Below are 19,257 nucleotides of genomic sequence, written 5' to 3'. Positions count from 1 at the left end.
AAAAATACCATTGCTGGTTGATAGGGATTGCATTGAATCTGTAGATTGCTTTGGGTAGTATAGTCATTTTCACAATATTGATTCTTCCAAACCAAGAACATGGTATATCTCTCCATCTATTTGTATCACCTTTTATTTCTTTCACCAGTGTCTTATAGTTTTCTGCATACAGGTCTTATGTCTCCTTAGGTAGGTTTATTCTTAGGTATTTTATTCTTTTTGTTGGAACAGTAAATGGCAGTGTTTCCTTAATTTCTCTTTCAAATTTTTCATCATTAGTGTATAGGAATGCAAGAGATTTCTGTGCATTAATTTTGTATCCTGCTAGTTCACCGAATTCATTGATTAACTCTAGTAGTTTTCTGGTGGCATCTTTAGGATTCTCTATGTATAGTATTATGTCGTCTTCAAACAGTGACAGTTTTACTTCTTCTTTTCCAATTTTTATTCCTTTTATCTCTTTTTCTTCTCTGATTGCCGTGGCTAAGACTTCCAAAACAATGTTGAATAATCATGGTGAGAGTGGACATCCTTGTCTTGTTCCTGATCCTAGAGGAAATGCTTTCAGTATTTCACCAGTGAGAATGATGGTTGCTGTGGGTTTGTCATATATGGCCTTTATTATGTTGAGGTAGGTTCCCTCTATGCCCACTTTTTGGAGAGTTTTTATCATAAATGGGTGTTGAATTTTGTCAAAAGCCTTTTCTGCATCTATTGAGATGATCATATGGTTTTTCCTTCTTCAGTTTGTTAATATGTGTATCACATTGATTGATTTGCATATATTGAAGAATCTTTGCATCCCTGGGATAAATCCCACTTGATCATGGTGTATGATCCTTTTAATGTGTTGTTGGATTCTGTTTGCTAGTATTTTGTTGACGATTTTTACATCTATATTCATCAGTGATATTGGTCTTTAATTTTCTTTTTTTGTAGTATCTTTGTCTGGTTTTGGTATCAGGGTGATGGTGGCCTCATAGAATAAGTTTGGGAGTGTTCCTTCCTCTGCAATTTTTTGGAAGAGTTGAGAAGAATGGGTGTTAGCTCTTCTCTAAATGTTTGATAGAATTCACCTGTGAAGCCACCTGGTCCTGGACTTTTGTTTGTTGGAACATTTTTAATCACAGTTTCCATTTCATTACTTGTGATTGGTCTGTTCATATTTTCTATTTTTTCCTGGTTCAGTCTTGGAAGATTCCCCCTTTCTAACAATTTGTCCATTTCTTCCAGGTTTTCCATTTTATTGGCATAGAGTTGCTTGTAGTACTCTCTTAGGATGCTTTGTATTTCTGCGGTGTCTGTTGTAACATCTCCTTTTTCATTCCTAATTTTATTGATTTGAGTCCTCTCCCTCTTTTTCTTGATGACTCTGGCTAATGGTTTATCAATTTTGTTTATCTTCTCAAAGACCCAGCCTTTAGTTTTATTGATCTTTGCTATTGTGTTCTTTGTTTCTATTTCATTTATTTCTGCTTTGTTCTTTATGATTTCTTTTCTTCTGCTAACTTTGGGTTTTGTTTGTTCTTCTTTCTCTAGTTCCTTTAGGTGTAAGGTTAGATTGTTTACTTGGGATTTTTCTTTTCTCTTGAGGTAAGCTTGTATAGCTATAAAGTTCCCTGTTAGAACTGCTTTTGCTGCATCCCATAGGTTTTGGATCGTCATGTTTTCATGGTCATTTTTCTCTAGACATTTTTTTATTTCCTCTTTGATTTCTTCAGTGATCTCTTGGTTATTTAGTAACGTATTGTTTAGCCTCCATGTGTTTGGGTTTTTTACATTTTTTTCCCCTGTAATTCATTTCTAGTCTCTTAGCCTTGTGGTGAGAAAAGATGCTTGATATGATTTCAATTTTCTTAAATTTACTGAGGCTTGATTTGTGCCCCAAGATGTGATCTATCCTGGCAAATAATCCGTGTGCACTTGAGAAGAAAGTGTAATCTGCTGTTTTTGCATGGAATGTCCTATAAATATCAATTAAATCTATCTTGTCTGTTGTGTCATTTAAAGCTTCTGTTTCCTTATTTGTTTTCATTTTGGATGATCTGTCCATTGGTGTAAGTGAGGTGTTAAAGTCCCCCACTATTATTGTGTTACTGTCGATTTCCTGTTTTATAGCTGTTAGCAGTTGCCTTATGTATTGAAGTGCTCGTATGTTGGGTGCATATATATTTATAATTGTTATATCTTCTTGGATTGATCCCTTGATCATTATGTAGTGTCCTTCATTGTCTCTTTTAACATTCTTTATTTTAAAGTCTATTTTATCTGATATGAATATTGCTACTCCAGCTTTCTTTTGATTTCCATTTGCATGGAATATCTTTTTCCATCCCCTCACTTTCAGTCTGTATGTGTCCCTAGGTCTGAAGTGGGTCTCTTGTAGACAGCATATATATGGGTCTTGTTTTTGTATCCATTCAGCATGCCTGTGTCTTTTGGTGGGAGCATTTAAGCCATTCACTTTTAAGGTAATTATCGATATGTATGTTCCTTTGACCATTTTCTTAATTCTTTTGGGTTTGTCTTTGTAGGTCCTTGTCTTCCCTTCTGTTTCCCACTTAGAGAAGTTCCTTTAGCATTTGTTGTAGAGCTGGTTTGGTGGTGCTGAGTACTCTTAGCTTTTGCTTGTCTGTAAAGCATTTGATTCCTCTTTTGTATCTGAATGAGATCCTTGCTGGGTAGAGTAATCTTGGTTTTAGGTTCTTCCCTTTCATCACTTTAAGTATATCATGCCACTCCCTTTGGCTTGCAGAGTTTCTGCTGAGAAATCAGCTGTTAACCTTATGGGAGTTCCCTTATATATAATTTGTCGTTTTTCCCTTGCTGCTTTCAATAATTTTTCTTTGTCTTTAATTTTTGCCAATTTGATTACTATGTATCTTGGTGTGTTTCTCCTTGGATTTATCCTGTATGGGACTCTCTGCACTTCCTGGACTTGGGTGGCTATTTCCTTTCCCATGTTAGGGAAGTTTTTGATTATTATCCTTCAAATATTTTCTGTGGTCCTTTCTCTCTCTCTTCTCCTTCTGGGACCCCCTATAATGCAAATGTTGTTGTGTTTAATGCTGTCCCAGAGGTCTCTTAGGCTGTCTTCATTTCTTTTCATTCTTTTTTCTTTATTCTGTTCCACAGCAGTGAATTCCACCATTCTGTCTTCCAGGTCACTTATCCGTTCTTCTGCCTCAGTTATTCTGCTATTGGTTCCTTCTAGTGTAGTTTTCATTTCAGTTATTATATTGTTCATCTCTGTTTGTTTGTTCTTTAATTATTCTAGGTCTTTGTTAAACACTTCTTGCATCTTCTCGATCTTTGCCTCCATTCTTTTTCCGTGGTCCTGGATCATCTTCACTATCATTATTCTGAATTCTTTTTCTGGAAGGTTGCCTATCTCCACTTCATTTAGTTGTTTTTCTGGTGTTTTATCTTGTTCCTTCATCTGGTACATAACCCTCTGCCTTTTCATCTTGTCTATCTTTCTGTGAATGTGATTTTTGTTCCACAGGCTGCAGGATTGTAGTTCTTCTTGCTTCTGCTGTCTGCCCTCTGGTGGATGAGGCTATTTAAGAGGCTTGTGTAAGTTTCCTGGTGGGAGGAACTGGTGGTGGGTAGAGCTGACTGTTGCTCTGGTGGGCAGAGGTCAGTAAAACCTTAATCCATTTGACTGCTGATGGGTGGGGCTGGGTTCTCTCCCTGTTGCTCTTTTGCCCTGAGGCAACCCAACACTGGAGCCTACCTGGGCTCTTTGGTGGGGCTAATGGCAGACTCTGGGAGGGCTCATGCCAAGGAGTACTTCCCAGAACTTCTACTGCCAGTGTCCTTGTCCCCACGGTGAGCCACAGCCACCCCCTGCCTCTGCAGGAGACCCTCCAACACTAGCAGGTAGGGCTGGTTCAGTCTCCCCTCGGGTCACTGCTCCTTCCCCTGGGTCCCAGTGCACATACTACTTTGTGTGTGCCCTCTAAGAGTAGAGTCTCTGTTTCCCCCAGTCCTGTTGAAATCCTGTAATCAAATCCCACTATCCTTCAAAGTCTGATTCTCTAGGAATTCCTCCTCCCGTTGCCGGAACCCCAGGTTGGGAAGCCTGACGTGGGGCTCAGAACCTTCACTCCAGTGGGTGGACTTCTTTGGTATAAGTGTTTTCCAGTCTGTGAGTCACCCACCCAGCAGTTATGGGATTTGATTTTACTGTGATTGTGCCCCTCCTACCGTCTCATTGTGGCTTCTCCTTTGTCTTTCGATGTGGGGTATCTTTTTTGGTGAGCTCCAGTGTCTTCCTGTCGATGATTGTCCAGCAGCTAGTTGTGATTCTGGTGTTTTTGCAAGAAGGAGTGAGAGCATGTCCTTCTACTCTGCCATCTTGGTTCAGCCCCTCACCTCTATCTTCTCTGTCTTATTCTGACTATGGTGCCCCTCCTCACCTTCCTGTTCTCATGACACCCTCTGCAGATACCATTTCTGTGCTTCTCAAACAACATTGTGATTATTTACTTATCTATTTCTCTAAATTCTAAGTTCAATGAGGATAGAGGCCATGTTCTTTTCATTTTTAAATTTCTGAGAGCTGAGCACAGAACTTAATATATAATGTATATTGAACAAACTAATATATATTTAAATGAATGAATATATTTCTCAATATATTAAAGAATATTTCTCAATATATTAAAGAGCCATTAAAGAAATACATTTCCCTTATCTCATTTTAGAAGAATCTCTTTTTTTATAGCTTTGTTGAATGTCTCTATTGGATGACCTATCTTTCTATCTATCTATCTATCTGTCTATAACTTGTGTTGTGTGCTAGACTTATGGAAAGTTATGTATGGATGCTTCCTAAACTCGCTGAGAAGTATGTAAATTCTCAGATAAGTATAGATTTCCAGACCAATATTAATACTTGGTTCTGGTCAGAAAATCTTGTCTTGATTTTGTCATCTTTCTTCTTTTGTGCGGGCAAGAGCTGACAGCTATTTAAATGAGAATTAAAAATAGGACCCTGTGAAGTACATGTTCTTTTTCTGCTGCCAGGATATAACTGACCACAGAACTGGGGTTATATCTCTCTCTCTCTTAAAAAAAAAAAAATGCCACAGGCTATGCTATCAAGTTCTAGAAAAAAATCAGCGATGAAAAAATAACTCCTAAGAGATATTCCAGTGGTGCAAATACTTTTCATTACTCCTAATAGAAAATATGTTTTTTTCCTCATTCTTGAAAGATATTCAAAGAATTTGAAGATTAAAGTGCTACCAGTTTGTAGCCATTATAGTCTGCGATTCATCCACGTTGTGAGTTGGCTTTGACTGCTGGATGTGTCTTCCCTTTCTGTGTCATCATCACAAATGCAAGACTTCAGATTGTGGGAAGTTTGAGCTGGGGTGTTAGAGAAAAAAGGGTAATTTCATGTCAGAGAGGGAACTGTGTGAAAGCCTTTTGGCTTTGGGAAGGTGGATTCTTATTTATCATTGGCACTAACTGACTAGAGCAGGCCTGGCTTAAGCCTGGAAGTGGGAACGGGCTCTAAGAACACTTTTCCTAAAGATGTGACGTGTGGTTTATTCACTTGTTTGCTCCTTCATCAAATAGTCGTCCGGTTTTATAGTGAAGTCTGTGAGACATCTATTGTGCCACCTCGGAGCTGCTCGTCACCCTGAACTAACAATATCTCAGGAGAGTGGGAATACAGTGGGAATGGCCTGTTGAACCCAGAAGCAGGCCTTGTGTGCTCCAGGGATTCTAGAACATCCCCCAATTTGTTCATTCAGCAGACATTCATTGACATCTGCTAAGGGCCCAGTGCTGATTTAAGCCTGCTCTGCAAAGAGGAACATGGCACATCGACTGCCAAGTAGAGCTCCCTGTTTGGGGTGCTAGGAAGAAGTAACAAGACCATTAAAGAAAGCACTGATTAGGGGGCATTAAGCTAGCTAAGGGGAGTCATGTAGCTTCCAGAGGAGGTGACCACTGAGCTGACTATCAAGAAGTTTGAGGGAGCAGTAACCAAGGAAAGAGATGAGACCTTTAGACTTTACCCATTTTGTTGCTCTCTCTTTAGGGAGGCCATGGCTAGCCATTCCTAACACATTTATCAACACTTTTATTTAAACTTCTCTTAGAATGAGGTTTGACTCATTCTTTCTACAAGTAGTTCTCAGCAAATCTCCAACTCAGGAAATTCTTCCTTTGTCTAATTTATATCCACCCCTTCCTGGGAGTTCAAGTTCTCTCTTTGAGTTCTGACTTTTGTGGAAACCATGAGAAGGGTGTTGATGAGGAAGTTGAAATGTTTGTGAATTTATCCCATGTTCCCCTGGGAGTCAGAATGTTCAGTGCTGCATGGAGGGACTCACTGGTAAGGTGCACAGTGCAGTTTCCTGCTACTGTTTTCTTCTTTTGGTTATTTCTCCCATGAGACAGTGTCTGCAAAACAGTCATATTAGCCAGTAGGTGGAGTACTTTATTAGAAATAGTAGGACCTAGTGGACATGTATTAGTTTGTAGAGGGGAACTAACTTTAATAATTATGAGAAATGTTTATAGAGTATTTTGTATTTCTAGCTTTCTCTCTGAGAGCCTGGAAGGGAATCAATAATCTTGATTAGATTCTGGGTAGTTTACTTTTACTGGGACTTCCTGTGGAATGACACACCGTGTGACTAAATACTGACGGTCAGAACTTAAAACTGTTTCATAAAAAAGCTGTCCAAGTCGCTTGCATGCTTCTGTTGAATTATTATTCATGATGGGTCTAAGCTCTCTGTGGGTATTAAATATAGGTGTATAATTTCGGTGTTTCTCCTCAGCTAAAGTCAAAATACATGTAGTGGGGTGTTGAGGAAGCGCTGCACACAGATTGTGAGCTTCTCGAATGAGCTTTCTATTGTAACCAAGCAGCTTGACACATTAGACTCCCCCTTGCCATCAGCTTACATTCTCTGAGAACTTAGGTCAGTGCCTAAAATAACCCTGCTAATTGTGAGGGGCACATGTGGACTGAAATTCCAGTTAGCAGTCTGGGAGCTGGGGACTGACGGGACTGAGGATTTGAAAGCTTACTATAGTTAACAGTTCAAAACACGCCTCTAGGCAGTTAGGCCCAAAGCATGTAAGTGTTCAGGTATGGAAAGAAAGTTATATGATGTGTTTTATACTCTCAGTTTGTAAAGCTGGTAGCCAGTGACAGCTGGTTAAAGACCAAGTCTAGAGTTATAAGATCTGGGCTTTCAGTGCCTTGCTTTCAATCTGTTGGTCGGTGGTGGAGTAACTGACAGAAGCGGATGCCTTGGCTGAGGGACATGAAACTTCCACAGCCTGTGTAGGACCCCACGGTGCTTTGGATCTCTTCTTGCAGTGCAGTTCAGGTAGGCTGTTGTTTACATGGAATTGTTTTATCAGTTGGACAGAGATCATAAAACTGTTGAGTTCCAGAGTTGGACATGGGATCTCAAATGCCTCTTTTGCACACGGTGTGTCTGTATTGGTGGGCACTTTATTTCAGTCCCTTCCTTGACATTTTGCAAATGAAAGTCTTTATTTTCTTACTCAGGTGCATGAAAATTCTAGGACATAAGGGAGACTGATGGAGTTCAGACAAAGTACAATTTATCTGGCATGTGGTGAAATTCCTCTTTAAAATTTACCTTCCTCTTTTCTGTTTATTTCTCTTATCCTAGCTCCAAAAGACAGGCTTTATATTTGTGAGAAAAAATGGGAGAAAATGTTAAGCCTCTTAGTGTAGTTTTCATATATTTAAAAAACCACTTAAGAGGGTCTAGGTTTTTATCTTTAGACTAAGATGAAAATCAACACTACTCTTATCCAAATAACCTCACTTAGCCTTCTGTCTGTGCTCTGTATCAGTGTAACTAACATAAAATGCTGCAGTATTTTCTCTTCTTGCTCCAATGTTGACCTATATTATAAAGTATCGAATTTAGTTTTGGCTTCCAGATATCTGGCACATAAAATAAGTATGTAAATGCTGTAAGTGATGCTTTGGTACTTCTGCCTGGGTGGGTTATTTAATCCAGCACTTATACAGATTTAAACGTATACCTCATATCATATGACAGATGTATTTCTGAAACATATGTGCAAACAGGGTTCTGTAATTGGAATAATTTAACACATACTTCAAAAGCTGATCATTTTTAAGGAATCTATGTATAAAATGAATAAGAAGTTATAACAAACTATGTTTAGATGGTTCTTTTTGTGCATCAGGTTCATAAACTGAGATACACTGATATTGCATGAACTCGGATAAATTTCTCAGGAGCAAAAACTGTCCTTTCATTATCAAGAAACACATAGGTGTATATATATGATCACATGAAGCCTTTTGGGTATCCCTAGAAGGATGTCTGTGGGGTTGGATTTGGGGGTGGCCTATATTGGATATATTGGATATTAAATTGTAACCTTGGTGGGTAAAGATTTTCTAGAGACAAGGGTCATGGTCTGAGACTTAAGAAATTAAAAAAATAATAGTTGAAAAGAGTATTATCCTGCTTTTTGTGCATTATGTCTATTTAATAACCTTGAGAAGCTGCAGTATTATTGCTTTTCTAACATTTATATCTATGGTAGTCTCAAGAATTATTAGCTTGAACAATATGTAATTGCCAATATTTGATAATTTTGGACCTGTAAAAATGGCACTTTTGTGTGGCTTATTCTAAGTGATTTATGAACATTAACTCATTTTAATGAAAGTTTAGCCTTAAATCCCCAACAATAGTAGCAAGAGTGAAATATTGTCCTGAAGTATGAGAGCTATCTCGTTAAAAATATGCTCATCAAGGTTACTTCCTGTGAATACATCCAGTATGTCTGTGTTATATCCTTCTTTCAATTCTTAACTTCTTTGTTTGGTCTTCTAAAAAGAACTTACTGTTTCTGCTAAGTGCTGCCTACAGTGTTTGTCAAGCCTGGTGACTGTGGGCATACATCCTCAGTGGCTGAGTTGATATTTAGCAGGGATGTCTTTGAGAAGGTTCATCCTTGGTAGCTTATCAATGACCAAATGTATATTATAGTTTTAGGGTTTCTCTACGTATACTATCTCAGTGCTCTTCTTTTTCTGACTTCCTATGGTGGAATCTGAGGTCATTGATTTGAGTCTTTTCTTCAGTTTTCATATAGGTGTTTAGTGCTATAAATTTTCTCCTAAGTACTACTTAAGCAGCAGCATAAGAATTTTTATAGATTGTATATTTATTTTTATCCATTTAAAAATGCTTTCTAATTTATTTTTTGATTTCTTCTTTGACTCATGAATTATTTAGAAGTGTATTATTTATTTCCCAAATATATGGGGATTTTCCAGAGGTCTTTTTTTTATTGTTTTTAGTATTCTAATTTAATTTCATTGTAGCCAAAGAGCATAATTTTTATGGCTTGAATCTTTTAAAACTTATTGAGACTTGTTTTATAATTAAATAAATTTTATATATAAAATTGTTTTATATATAAATTGAGACTTGTTTTATAATTAAATAAATTTATAATTAAATAAATCTACCTTGGTAAACATTCTACGGGCACTTAAAAAGAATGTGTATCCTGCTCTTATTTGAGAAAGATTTGTAAAATGTCAATTCTGTCAAGTTGGTTGCTAGTGTTGTTCAAATCTTCTCTGTGTATGTATCCTTACTGATTTTATGTCTATTGGTTCTATCAGTTATTGAGAGAGGGGTATTGAAATATCCAGTTATAATTGTGATCTATTGCTCTTTGCAGTTTTATCAATTTTTGCTTTATGTATTTTGAGGTACTCTCATTAGATGCATTGACATTTAGGATTGTTATGTCCCCTTGATGAACTTATACCTTTATCATTATGACTCTTTATCTCTGGTAATATTCTTTGCTCTGAAATTTACTTTTTCTGATATTAATATAGTGACTCCTGCTTTGTTTTAAAGGCTTTTCTCTTTTAGGGACTTTCTATCTAAGGTATTTATGCAAAAATAAACAGTATAACTTTTATTTATTAATATATTTATTTTATTAATTAAGGTATAAGTAGAATTCACTAACAGCTTTCAGATATCCTTCTACTATTCCGTTTTCACAGTAGCAGAGTTTCTATAGCCATCCCTCCTCCACTGTTGTGTGATTGTCATTTTACAGTAAGTAGCCTTCTTTCTATATAATGCATGATATTCATATGTTTAGCATGTACCATAAAATGAGCACTGGCCAATCATAACTGATGTCAGCTATAAGCTATAAGCAAACTAAGGTGTGGCCTTAGTGCTGGATGCTGCCTGAATATCAGTCCTGAATATATAACAACTGATGACCCTTGAATTAGGTGCTAGAATCATTTTTCCAGTCATGCCTATAATATTCTACCTTTTTTTTTCTTAACATTTTTATTGGAGTATAATTGCTTTACAATGGTGTGTTAGTTTCTGCTTTATAGCAAACTGAATCAGTTATACATATACATATATCCCCATATCTCTTTCTTCTTGCATCTTCCTTTCTCCCACCCTCCCTATACCACCCCTCTAGGTGGGCACAAAGCACCGAGCTGATCTCCCTGTGCTGTACGGCTGCTTCCCACTAGCTATAGGTTTTACATTTAGTAGTGTATATATGTCCATGCCACTCTCTCACTTTGTCCCAGCTTACCCTTCCCCCTCCCCGTGTCCTCAAGTCCATTCTCTTGTAGGTCTGCGTCTTTATTCCTGTCCTGCCCCTAGGTTCTTCATGACCTTTTTTTTTTTTTTTTTTTTTTTTAGATTTCATATATATGTGTTAGCATACGGTATTTGTTTTACTCTTTCTGACTTACTTCACTCTGTATGACAGCCTCTAGGTCCATCCACCTCACTACGAATAACTCAGTTTCGTATCTTTTTATGGCTGAGTAATATTCTATTGTATATATGTGCCACATCTTCTTTATCCATTCATCTGTTGAAAGACAACTTAGGTGCTTGCATGTCCTGGCTATTGTAAATAGAGCTGAGACAAAGATGTCACAAAAAAAGAAAACTACAGGCCAATATCACTGATGAACATAGATGCAAAAATCCTCAACAAAATACTAGCAAACAGAATCCAACAGCACATTAAAAGGATCATACACCATGATCAAGTGGGTTTATCCCAGGAATTCAAGGATTCTTCAGTGTATGCAAATCAATCAACATGATACACCACATTAGCAAATTGAAGAACAAAAACCATATGATCATCTCAATAGATGCAGAAAAAGCTTTTGACAAAATTCAACACCCATTTATGATAAAACCCTCCAGAAAGTAGTCATAGAGGAAACTTACCTCAACATAATAAAGGCCATATATGATAAACCCACAGCAAACATCGTCCTCAATGGTGAAAAACTGAAACCATTTCCACTAAGATCAAGAAGAAGACAAGGTTGCCCACTCTCACCACTATTATTCAACGTTGTTTTGGAAGTTTTAGCCACAGCAATCAGAGAAGAAAAAGAAATAAAAGGAATCCAAATTGGAAAAGAAGAAGTAAAGCTGTCACTCTTTGCAGATGACATGATACTATACATAGAGAATCCTAAAGATGCTACCAGAAAACGACTAGAGCTAATCAATGAATTTGGTAAAGTAACAGGATACAACATTAATGCACAGAAATCTCTTGCATTCCTGTACACTAATGATGAAAAATCTGAAAGTGAAATGAAGGAAACACTCCCATTTACCACTGCAACAAAAAGAATAAAATATCTAATAAAAGGTGATACAAATAGATGGAGAGATATACCATGTTCTTGGATTGGAAGAATCAACATTGTGAAAATAACTATACTACCCAAAGCAATCTACAGATTCAATGAAATCCCTATCAAACTACCACTGGCATTTTCACAGAACTAGAGCAAAAAATTTCACAATTTGGATGGAAACCCAAAAGACCCCGAATAGCCAAAGCAATCTTGAGGAAGAACAACGGAGCTGGAGGTATCAGCCTCCCTGACTTCAGACTATACTACAAAGCTACAATAATCAAGACAGTATGGTACTGCCACAAGAACAGAAATATAGATCAATGAAACAGGATAGAAAGACCAGAGGTAAACGCACTCACATATGGTCTCCTTATTTTTGATAAAGGAGGCAAGAATATACAATGGAGAAAAGACAGCCTCTTCAATAAGTGGTGCAGGAAAAGCTAGACAGCTACATGTAAAAGAATGAAATTAGAACATTCCCTAACACCATACACACAAATAAACTAAAAATGGATTAAAGACCTAAATTTAAGACCACACACTATAAAAGCCTTATAGGAAAACATAGGCAGAACACTGTATGACATAAATCACAGCAAGATCCTTTTTGACCCACCTCATAGAGAAATAGAAGTATTCTACCTTCTGTAGGTACTTTTTGTTTGTTTGGTTTTGTTTTTTTGACCTTGCTGCGCGGCTTGTAGGATCTTAGTTCCCAACCAGGGATTGAACCCGTGCTCTTGGCAGTGAAAATGTGGAGTCCTAACCACTGGACTGCCAGGGAATTCCCTGTAGATACTTTTTATTAAAAAAGAATCTTTTTTCTGTTTAGAATCCCTAGAGCTATTCAGTAATCAAGTTAACATGTATATCAACATATTAAGGCATAACTTCTTTATATAAGGGAAAATTCCATGAGGGAACTATTTTTAAACTTTTATTTTAGATTTTAGCTTAAGTTTCAGGTAGCAAATACTTGTTCATTAATTTACCACTTATTTATTGAGGCCCTCCCATATGTCAGCCAATGGGAATTGGAGGATGAATGACACTACGTGGTCCCTGCCCTCAAGAAGCTAGTGCAGTCAGGAAGAGAGGCCTATTGCACGATCTAGCACACCTAGGCTGTGGTGCAGCAGTGTGTGGCCAGTGGAGTGTAAGAGGGCACCCTCTGGCCTCATAGGATCGCTTAGGATAGAAGAGCCCAAAATAAATTAATTCACCTATTTCCAAAGAGGTAGCAACTATTTTATTAATATATATCCTACTTCCCTCTTCCAGAGATTTTTACCATTTACCTTGTAATAAGTGTATCTTCAATGATTACTTTTTTTGTCCATGTCTGGGTTTTTACTAGAGCTCTTACTCTACTTACTATGCTCCATGTTGCATATATTACCTAATGGAATGCCTTACACAGTCTTGGAGCTCGATGAATATTTGTTGAATGAATGAGTATTTACCTATGTGTATGGAGGATATAGGAAGAAATTGGAGCTTTTGTTCAGTGCTGTCATGAGCTGGGTGTTACCTAAAGGAAGTGATTATCACCAGAAAGCACTCCACGACAGCACTTGGCGAGGAAGGTGTCTTCAGAGACCAGGAATGAGCTATCATGATATGCCTATAGGACTGAAATCAGAGCAACAAAATGATTTTGTGTGTAGAGCTGTTAGTATACTGAGGACAGAGTTCAGAGAAAAGCAGCTTACAGCAGCTCAGACCCCAGGTGGGATTTACCTCTGTTCCTTTCCATACAGTATATATAGCATCTGCAATTTGGCCATGGGAATAAATTAGCTTCAGTCACCATCTAGGCCAGGGCAGCTCCAAGGCCCTGGGGTCAGGAGGTCAGCCTGGTTTGGTTGTATTACCGGCAAAGATGTTTAGAGGCTCTGAACTACCAAGTTAATAATAGTTGGTTGTTAAATAGTTCTACATATCTTCCCTCCTTTTCTTTTTTTGTCAAAACATTTTGGAAACTGTTAAGCAAACCCAGTTTATAAATGAGAGAAATTTCTAAAGCTGGGTGATGGGCACATGAGTGTTCGTTTTATTATTATTCTTTATAGTTTACATATAAATTATATATTCTATTTTTAGAACATTGCTTGTGATAGAAAACATACAGGATAGGAAAAAATCTTTTAAACTTAATGTCATATGAAAAAAGCAAAACGAGAATACACACTGTATGATTACATTTATATAAAAATCAGAAACAGGATAAACTAAACTGTTTATTTAGGTGCCCATACTAATTAGGTAAAATGATAAAAAAAGAAGGAAGAAGTGGTTAACATAAAGTAACAGGCTTAATCACCTCTAGAAAAAGGGTATATGAGGAGCATCTTGGCTGTTAGCAATGTTCAGTTTCTTCAGCACAGTGATGATTACACATGTATTCACTTTGTGATTATCAGTTAAAATTTAAATTTATGATTTATAAATTTTATCTTTGCAAGCTGTATTTCACAACACAAAAGTTTAAAACACTTGAGAAAAATAAAACTTAGTGCAACAAAAGGAGAGAGAGAGAAGGAATTTTTATTCTTAATCACTCATTTAGGCCTCTCATTCTTTATACAATTAGGAAGCTGCCCCTTGCTCAGCTTTTAGATGATGTTTGATTTTGATCTTACACACTCAGGTCTGTATATATTATAATGTGACCTGTTTAGAAGATGAATGTGGTAGATAATGCAAAGCCTTGATATTGATGCTTAGAATAGAACTTGGATAACATTTTTTGATACAGTAGTAGTAATATTAAATAAATATCACTATTAATATATTACATGAAGCTTGAGATATTACTATACATTTATTATCATTTTTAATTATATATTTGATATTATCACATATTTATTATTCAAACTAAAAATGGCATTGAGTTTTACTTATTTCAAATGTTAAAGTTTTTCAAGCATTAATCAAAAAGAGAGACTAGACACAGTCTTTGTTACATGGTTTTTAATCTGAAAAATCTCACAATTGCAGTTAATTAATCCTCACTCATACCAAATACCTATTACTAAAAGTAGAACTTATTGAATAAATTTATATGTACATGATAAAAAATTAAAGCTTTTCAGTAAGAATTTGTATGAACTGAAAGAGTGTATCTATATATAGGTATTATTTATAACAGTTTAACTGTAATTGACATGTCCAAGAAGTACCTGAGGCTCTGATTTTGTTCCCTTTCTTTAGTACCTTTGTGCTTGGTTCACTTATAAAAGATCTTTGTGTTCAAAAAGAAAGAGACCAAAAGAGGGAGGGAAAAAGTCACTAACGTGGTTTATCAGCTTGATCTGTGGAATTATCAACAGGAAATATAAACAGATTATTCTTAGCAATGATCTTGCTTACAAAAGACTTGTGTGGGCTTTGTGAAGAAGTAGTCGCCCACATACATCCCGTGACCTGACCGTTTGGCAGATTGCTACAAAGCATTTACTTGGTAAGATTTTTTGTTGTTATTATGTGAAAATGAATATTGCAATATGTCTGAAGGAAAGGAGGAAAATATCATACTCAACCAGTTGCTGTTTCCTGCACTTGTGACACTGAACATACTTATCTCAAGCCTCTGGTGGGAAGGAGAGCATGCTCAGCATCCAGGGTGCACAGGTGCCGATGGTTAAAATTGCATTCCTGTAATGTATCTACTCAGGATTGGTATGGTGGTGTCATTGTGGGGTGCCTGTACTAGTTAGAATGGTGAAGCTTTGGATGGGCAAATAGAACTGAGCGGTTCTGTACTTTAGTGCTGATCACCACCTGTGTGGAGAAGTCTCTATATCCCCAAACTTTTATCCCTTTCTCTACCAGCTTTGCCAAATGTTTTCCAGAGTCTGAATGTATGATGGTCATAACCACATCATCTCATAAGATACTCTTCCCCCATCCCTTTTACCCTTGGTGTAAACAAATCTCTTTCCTTTAGCTCAGCTGGAGCAGGTATGCATACAGGGGACATAGGTTGACCTCCCAAAGGAACAAAGGCTGAGCCCTGCAGTTTCTTCTTGCAGAAGCATTCTGGACTAGTGATGGCACAGCACTGTAGTGGAGCAGTTCTGCTCTTTGCAGTCATTCAGGGATCAAGGCTCCTAACATCTGGAGCAGCGTTGTCCAATAAAAATATAATGTGAGCCACAAATGTGAATCATGTATGTGATTTTAAATTTTCTAGTAGCCACATTTAAAAAATAGGCAAAATAAATTTTAATAATATTATTTTATTTAACCCAGTTTGTCCAAAATATGATTCTAACATGCAATCATTATAAAAATTATTAATAAGCTATTTAAAACTTTTTTATACTAAGTCTTCAAAATCCGGCATGTATTTTATATTTACAGTACATCTCAATTTGGAGTATCCACATTTCAAGTGCTACCATATTGGACAGTGCAGTTCTTGAGACTCTGCCATTTTTCTATGACCTCAGATTTCTCCACTGGATCTTTTGAATCCAGCCAGAAGACAAGGAAGAGAGTTCCTAGAGTATCCCAAAGGAGGTTTTGGGGATTAGGCCTGGCAACAAAGTATCACTTCCACCCACATTCCATTGGCCAGTACTCAGTCATATGACCCCACCTAACTCCCTGGGGCACCTGGGAAATTAGCCCTGTGCCCAAGAGGAAAAGGAAATGGGTTTAGTGAGCATGTAGCAGAGTCTCTACCATAGCAAATAGGGTGTTATTATCCACATTTTACAAATCAGGAAACTGATGTCCAAGCAGACTAAATGATGGGCTAGTTAATGAGGAAATGTAAGTAGAATGCAGGTCCCTAGAGTGATGTTTCTTCAATCAGACTGCCCAACCTTCATTTATTTATCCCTCAACCTACTCTTTAATTCTGTCCATGTAGATACAGTTCTTGCAGAAAACCTGATGTCTTCAATATTTTGTCTCATCAGTTCTCCTAGGCTGCTCTATGACTTAATGACAGTATCCTATTACTGCTGTTTTGTTAGGTGACAGGCACCCCAGTATATGAAGCAAATATGCCTTATTACTGAATGGTTCAACTAATAGTACTCTTCTGAGCACCGCATTATCTTTTTTTTTTTGCAGTACGCGGGCCTTTCACTGTTGTGGCCTGTCCCATTGCGGAGCACAGGCTTCGGACGCGCAGGCTCAGTGGCCGTGGCTCACGGGCCCAGCTGCTCCGCGGCATGGGGGATCTTCCCAGACCGGGGCACGAACCCGTGTCCCCTGCATCGGCAGGTGGACTCTCAACCACTGTGCCACCAGGGAAGCCCTGCATTATCATTTTGAGTGGGCCTTTTCCTTCAGCATACTGAAGTTCCTCATTCAAAGCAGAGGATTATTAAGGTCCTCATCAAGCTGTTTCAATCAATGTATAAATTGCATTTTATGTTATAATGAGCAGTCTGTTCAATTGAAGTTTTCAGCTTTTTAGAAGTGCTTAGAAGAATAGTAACAGAAGTGCTCTTAATGGTGAAACTGTTGAATTGAAGTGCTTGAATAAGCCGCTTTATTTCTTAGATGGAAGGGGATATTTTAGATGAAGAAAAGAGATAATATTCCTCAAAACAGACTAGTAGTAAAGAGTGATGGCTCTCCATGGACTACTGATTATAGCACGAGTCCCTTAGGTAAGGTTTTATTGAAGATAATATAATTAGACCACTGACTGCCCTTTAGCTTTAAATTACCTATAGCAAACTAGTTTGGAGTTTTTGGTGTTGTCTTAAATTTTTGAATATGAAATACATTCACAGGCTTCAAAATTTTTTAAATATTAAAATATATATATTGCAAGGTGCCCCTTCCATCCTCCAATGCAGAGGGTTGGCCCTTCTGCCAAGCTTCTCCCTTCCCTACCCCAACCAGGTAGGTACTCATTCTTATCTGTTTCTTATAGATCCTTCCTGAGTTTGTATATGCATTTATAAGCAAATATGAATATATATTCTTTCTTCTGTGTTATTCTATACACACTATTCCAAACCTTGATTTTTAAACTTAATGGAGGTCTTTCTGTGTCAGAATATAGAGATCCTTTTAATCATCACCATTCTTTTTTTATAGCTGTGTAGTATTCTACTGGATGAATGTACCATAATTTACTTAACTAGTCACCTATTAATGGACATTTAGTCTGTTTCCGATATTTTGATATTATAAATTGTATTATAATAAATAGGCTTGAACATGAGTCATTTCACAAAAAGTGTAAATATATTAGAGACATAAATTCTTAGAAATAGGATTCTAAGTCAATGTGTGTATGCATTTGGAATTTGATAGAAATAGCCAAAGAGCTCTCTACAGTGGTTGCAGTAATTTACCCTCTAACCAGGAATGTATGAGTGTCTTTTTCCTACACCTTTGTTAATAGTTTGTGTTATCAAATTTTTGAATTTTTGCCTTGTAGCTGAGAAATGATATTTTGGTGTAGTTTAAATTTATATTTCTCTTACTCTGAAAAAGGTTGAGTAGCTTTTCATATGTTTAGAACCATTTGTATTACTTTTTCTATGAACTGTGCTCATTTCCTTTGCTTATTTTTCAGCTGTGTTGTTGGTCTTTTCTTTATTGATTTGTAGGAGCTCTGTGTTGATTAGGGGTATAAGCCCTGGGTTATGAGCCACAATATTTTTTTTCTGGTTTGTCATTTGTCATTGACTATGCTTCAGGTATACTTTTTCACCATTATGCAGAACCTTTCTTTTTTCATTTTAGACAAGTTTATCTTTCTTTTAATAGCTCTGGATTTTGAATCCAGAAGGGCTTACTCATTCCAAGGTTATAAGTAATTTAGCTATTTTTTCCTAGTAATTTTTACATTTTTATTTCTTTACATTTAAATCTTTGATACATTTGGGATTTATTCAGGCATATGGTGGATCCAGCTTAATCTTTTTAGATATTTATCTAGTTGTTACTTTTTTCCTCACTTTTTTGAGATGCCCCATTTATCACATGCTCAAATACCCATGTGTATTTGGGTCTACTCCTGGACTTGTTTTTTCCATTTCTATGTGACAGTATTACACAGTTTTAATTACTGAGACTTTATAACATATTTTGATATTTATTAGACTAGTCTGCCCTTATTGTGGTTTTTTTAGGTTTTCTCTGGTTATTCCTGTTTATCCAGTTTTATGTTAGAATCACGGGTTGGGTTTTCAACCCCAACCTTTAACTCCTCCCCACAATAAAAAGGGCAATCTGTTGTTATTTGTATTGGGACTTGTATCACATTTATAAAATAACTTAGAGAGGGCTGCTATTTAATGATGTGGAATCCAAGGACATATTTTGTTGTTCCACTTGTTTATCTTTTTTAAAAAAAATCTTCATTAGTGTTTTAAAGTTTTCTTCATTTAGGTCTTCTACATTTTTCTTAAGTTCATTACAAGGCACTTTATCTTCATTGTTGCTATATTGTTAATGAAATCTTCAGTTATAGCTTCCAAGAGCTTACTGTTTGCAAATATGATAGCTATTGACTTCTAGGTATTAGTTTTTTACTCTACTCACTGATT

At 36.8% G+C, this 19,257-nt stretch overlaps 1 protein-coding gene across 3 annotated transcripts in view; it reads left to right on the top strand.

The window, feature by feature from the left end:
* The window catches only part of AKAP6 (A-kinase anchoring protein 6), a gene marked incomplete at its 5' end in the record, with an annotated part of 374,977 nt that overhangs the window by 55,838 nt on the left and 299,882 nt on the right, over window positions 1-19,257 (top strand). The window lies entirely within an intron of this gene.

This window comes from Grampus griseus, assembly GCF_964374135.1.
Source record: "Grampus griseus genome assembly, chromosome: 2".
Taxonomy (NCBI): Eukaryota; Metazoa; Chordata; class Mammalia; order Artiodactyla; family Delphinidae; genus Grampus; species Grampus griseus.
The sequence above is the reverse complement of the archived record's forward strand: the minus strand, read 5'-3'. Positions and strand labels throughout refer to the sequence as shown.